General features: G+C 48.6%; 1 protein-coding gene across 1 annotated transcript in view; it reads right to left on the bottom strand.

Annotated features, from left to right (window-relative positions):
* zbtb7b (zinc finger and BTB domain containing 7B) overlaps nucleotides 1-4,352 on the bottom strand; it is a 42,128-nt gene extending 37,776 nt beyond the window's left edge. Inside the window, 1 exon segment of the mRNA XM_080768369.1 lies at nucleotides 3,936-4,352. The gene's annotated coding sequence lies outside the window, so the exon portion shown is untranslated.
* Between the last annotated feature and the right edge of the window lie 1,140 nt (nucleotides 4,353-5,492).

The following is a 5,492-nucleotide window of genomic DNA, read 5'->3' on the forward strand; positions in this document are numbered from 1 at the left end:
CACCAAGATCGCTCATCGGGATCAGATTAGGGGGTCCAGTCCAGTGCCTTGCTCAAGGACACTCGCAGCCAGGAGGAGGAGGCGGCGATCGAACCTCAAAACATCCGTTTTCCCAAGCAGCCGCATTTACTATAGTACCTCCTGAGTCTACTACGGGCTATATCTTAACCCCTTATCCCTAAACTTATTTGCCTTTTTTTTTTACCATTTAAAAAATGGCAAATGGCCGATATACAAGCTCACAACGTGTAGATGTAGATCGGCTAGTTTAACTATTTTTAAATGATTTTCGAAATAGTAAAACATTTAAAAAAGAAAGTCATATAAAGTTTAGGGATAAGGGATATGGGTGGCGCAAGATGGAGCCCTATATGGGTTAGTCCGGGTCTTATTTCGCCCGCGACACACTCCCCCGTACCCATTACTATGATAATAGCATGGATTACTTTTCATTATTTCAATATACACAGAAGAAAGGACAATATAATTCACCGCAATCATCTCTATAGTGTCATTCCTCTGAATAAACATTGATTTGCACACCGATAACCCCATTTACTGCATGGGAATAATCAGGTTACGGGGCAAGAATGTGACGGAAGCATGAGTACAATGCACCGTGAGTGGTCGAGAGGCATTCGGAAGCCATGCCAATAACCACAGTGACAGTACACCAACGTATACATCAATGGTTCTCAGTGGGGTGGGAGGAGGGGACTCCACAGCAAAATGAGGAACAGTTTTAACCACTTTAACCCTATTGAAAACTGAAAAGAGACGAACTGACAAAGCTCAGTCACAGTTGAGAGCTTGTACATTAGGCTATTTAACCCATTCTGACCTGAGATCAGATTCATACGAGGTTTCCACGGGACACACACTGGTCTGATGAACCCATTCTGACCTGAGATCAGATTCTAAAAATGTCAGTCGTTCTTCGAATTTTTCAAAAATAGCAGACCTACAAGCTCGTATCGCGCCACTCGGTGGCGCGATATGAGCTTGTAGATCTGCTATTTTTCAATACATAAAGCGTAACATGATGACCAAAATGGGTGCCCGGTCAGAATGGGTTAAAAAAATAAAAGCCGTCCATGGTGCATTTTGAAAATGATTTAACCGCGAATCTTCTCTTATGGGGGGGGGGGGGGGGGGTCCCTGGCACAACATACCTTTACAAAATGGCCGTCTGTGGCCCAAATGCATTGTGAATTCAGAGGTCCTTGACACAAGGAATAAATCACCAGTATACTGTTGTGATACTTTGTGGTGGGCCAGTCCAGCCGGTCGGTGTCGAGTTGCCTATGGCAACAGAAAACAATGGGGGAACTATTTCGGTACAGTATATATGGAAAAGCGACGCAATTTAGCGAAATTGAACACTGCTGTGCTATACTAACCCGTGTTTTTAAAAAAATAAAAAAAATGATTTAATGGCAGTGCTGTGTGGCGCTGTTGGATGAAAAAGAAAAAAAAGCAACAGAACACTTTGAGGTCGTTTGCTTTTATCGTGGTTTACTGGCATTGGCTGAGCAGGCCGGCTGGCGAGACTCGCCGATGCCACAGCACTGCCATGCCAACCACGACAATACAACCCCCTCTCGTCTCCTATTGCCTTAACCCATTTAGACCTGGGAACGATTCTACAAAATGTCTTCTAAATATCCTGACGGTTTTCTGAAAAAACCCTCATGTTTCTATGTCAGTGGTTCTCAAACTATTTCATGTCAAGGAGGACCGCCAGATGTAATTGGCCGCCGACCCCCCCCCCCCCCCCCCCCCCCCAACCCCATCTGAAAATATGTTGTTCCAGGGACCCCCCCCCCCCCCACCAGAAGCAAAGATTTGAGTTAAAAAAACGTTGGCTCTGAAAGAATATATATATTCAAAGATTTCACGATTTTTCAAAAAATAGCAGACCTATACAATTAAGCTTGTATAGATCTGCTATTTTTTTCCAATAGCTAAATTGTAACATAATGAAAACCCAATTACATGTCAACATGAATCTAGATATTTGGTATTACCAGAAAAGTGTTTTTAAATGGGTTTTAGCTATACATAACCGCATACGTTTTAGAACGGAGGTTTATAAGGAATACAAGCTCAAACATAATAGTACATTGTACTATATGTTTGAATATTTTTGAATCTTTTCAATATTTTTTAACACAAATCTTCTCTTCTGGGGGGGGGGGGGGGGGGTCCCTGGCACAACAATACATTTTCAGATGGGGGGGGGGGGGGTCCACGGCTAAATACATAGCGGCTATCAGTATCAATGTGGGGGTCCTTTGGCACGAAATGAGAAACTACCGATTTAGAAGGCATTCTTTTCGTATAGAATCGGCCTCAAGGACAGTCTTCATGGGTTAAAAAAAGAAATCATGTTTTTCCTACTTCGGGGGGTTGGTTTGCAATCCTACCCCATACGTCAGAGAAACACAGAGGAAGGATGTTGTTGGTGCGTTGCGTGTGCGTATATAGAGGTGAAGGATGTTCAGTGGGCACACAGTAAGTGGGCACTGTCTGTCTGTCTGTCATGATCCAGCATGCAATAGGAGGAGACACTATTGAATTATGGGTGACAGCTTCCAACAGAAAAAATATTGTGTTAACACCACTCTCTTACGTCACATATCTCTGATGTCAACCGGTCCGACGGGAGAGGGTCAGAGATCCAGTGAGTGCCCCCCTCCACACACACACACACACACACACACACACACACACACCAGTAGAGAGACGCCAGCAGCGACCCCCCCCCCCCCCTCTTGCCTGCAGGTCTTCTAGAACCAGAACACAAACCCCTCCGAGCAGGGGAAGGAAGAAGAGGCAGCATGAGAAAGCCCAAACCAAACACAACACTGCAGCTACAGACAAAACCAAGCCTGTTAGGCTGGTTCAGCCAGTCAGCCCACCACAGAAAACACGCACGCACGCACGCACACACACACACACACACACACACACACACAACAAGACAAGCCCGAAGCCCTCCCCACCCACCACGACTTTGAAAAGAGAAGCAAAACTTAACCCCGGGACCGCCAGCCTGCCTGCCTGCCTGCCTCATGCCTGTTATTACAGCCAACATCCTGTTCCAGTAGAGAAACTATAGTTGAAAAGGTTCAAGGCAATTTAAAACAGAAAACTACAGTACCCAGAGGTGTGCAAGGACAGGTGCAGGACAGGGGGGGGGGGGGGGGGTGTGTGTGGGGTATAGTGCCATGATGGGTGGGTGGGTGGGGGGGCTCTATAGCTCTGCAGCAGCCCTGCAAGCATGCATTGCATTTGCAGGTGAGTGTGCATGTGAGAGTGCCTCTGAGAGGGAGGGATATAGGTAAGGTGCGTGTGAACAGGTCCCAGGGTTTGGATGTCACAGCCGCGCGGTCTCTATAATTAGAAAGACAAGTCACGTCCCCGGCGACCCCTAGCTAGCTGCTGTGGCTCACCTGCGCGCGCGCACGTACGCACGCACGCACGGGTGCGCGCGCAGGTATATAAAACTCGCACCTGTCCTGCACTACTCCCCCCCCCCCCCCCCCCCCACCCCATTTTTTTGTTTTTTGTTAAAGTATACAATAATAACAATAAGCGCCCTGGTTTCGGTTGTCCTGGAGAAATGTATTACCGGGAGAGAGAGAGAGAGAGAGAGAGAGAGAGAGAGAGAGAGAGAGAGAGAGAGAGAGAGAGAGAACATAGTCGACGCGTCACACGGGAGTTACCGAATACCCATGACGTGGTTTAGTCCTCCCGTGACCCTGATAGAGAGAGAGAGAGAGAGAGAGAGAGAGCGGTTGGGAGGGAGAGAGAGACTGAGAGAGAGAGAGAGAGAGAGAGAGAGAGAGAGAGAGAGAGAGAGAGAGAGAGATGGGGGATTGAGACTGAGAGGCGATATAATAAACTATAAATAAACAAACGGGAATAAAAACCTTGTGTTGTATCAGGCGGGTGTGTCTCTCTCTCTCTCTCTCTCTCTCCCGTCGGTAGTCAGTCAGGCTCTCTACCTGTCCTGCGTGGTGTGCCGGTGAGTGCAGTGTCACCTGCCTCTCCTTCCTTCCCACCTGAGCCGGCGTCTCTGTATGTGTGTGTGTGTGTGTGTGTCAGTCAGTGTATGTGTGTGTGTGTGTGTGCCAGCAGCACCACCACACCACTTCCTGGATTATTGCCGTCCCACCCTGCCCCCCCCCCACCCAGCGGGGGTCAGAGCAGACCGCTGCGCTGCTCCTCTCTCTAGTCTGACAACCCGGAACGACACCACCCACCACTGGGAGGAGGAGGAGGAGGAGGAGGGGGGGGCTCTATTAAAGCTTTATCTTCGTCAGCACGAAGGAGTCAGTCTCTCTCTCTCTTTCCGTCCTCCTCTCGGTGTGGTGGGTGTCTCTCTCTCTCTCGCTCTCTCTCTCCTTGCAGCGGGTGGTCGCTTATAGTTCCGTCCTCCCCCCGTTTATTATTATGCCCACCACCACTCTGCCCGCCCGCCACGCCGGTCCGGCCGGTGCTCTCTCCTCTCCTTGTCTCCCCTCCTGACTGTCCAGTCAGTGTACTGTAACTGTAAACTGTACTGTACTGTACTGTGCTGTGCTGTCCTCCCTCCCGGCGCCGGCTCCTCCGAGAGAGAGAGAGAGAGAGAGAGAGAGAGAAGCAGGAAGGAGAAAAGAAGCGGCTTGCCCTACTTTAACACCACTCACTCGATCTACTGTGACTCAAGCCCCCTCGGATCGGATTGGCTCTCTCTCTCTCCCTCTCTCGCTCTCTCTCTCTCTCTCTCTCTCTCTCTACTCTGTGTGGCAGCAGAGAGAGACGTTGCTGCTGCTGGTGGTGGGTGGTGCTGGCTGGCTGCCGGGTCCTAGGCTCCTGGCTGGGGGAGAAGAGACGATCGGAGTCGGAGACCCCGGCGCTGTGCTGTGCTGTGCTGCTGCTGTATAGCCTGTGCTGCGGTTCGGTGGGTCGGGTGGGCAGGACACTGTCTACGCTACGGGGACAAGTCAGGGCGGGCGCAAGGCAGCGGGGGGTCGGCCACACGCGTGCGTGCGTGCGATAGGCCGGCGGTGCTGTTTGTCTGTCTGTCTGTCTGTCTGTCTGTCTGTCTGCTCCGCCGGCAGTGGTGGAAAAAGTATGAGCATTTTTGTTTTTATTTTATTTTGTAAATGTATCAATAGATATAGGCCCTACTGCAATATTAATGTAGACATATACTCTGTTACAAGTAAAAGTCCGGAATTCAAAATGTAGGCTACTTTTAGGTAAAAGTACAAAATATTGGCATAATAAATTACTTGAAGTAGGCTACCAAAAGTATATAGCCTATACAATGTAGGCAGCATGTATACATTTCAAGTCAGACTCATCACCATATTTTCAAATGACCGAAATGTATAGGGCTGAAGTGGTTAAAGTATAGCTATGTTTTGTAATGATAATACAAATCTACAAAGTAACTAGTAACTGAAGTTTTCAAATAATTAGGCTATAGTGGAGTAAAATTA

The sequence above is a fragment of the Protomyctophum bolini genome, assembly GCF_963924005.1.
Source record: "Protomyctophum bolini genome assembly, chromosome: 7".
Lineage (NCBI taxonomy): Eukaryota > Metazoa > Chordata > Actinopteri > Myctophiformes > Myctophidae > Protomyctophum > Protomyctophum bolini.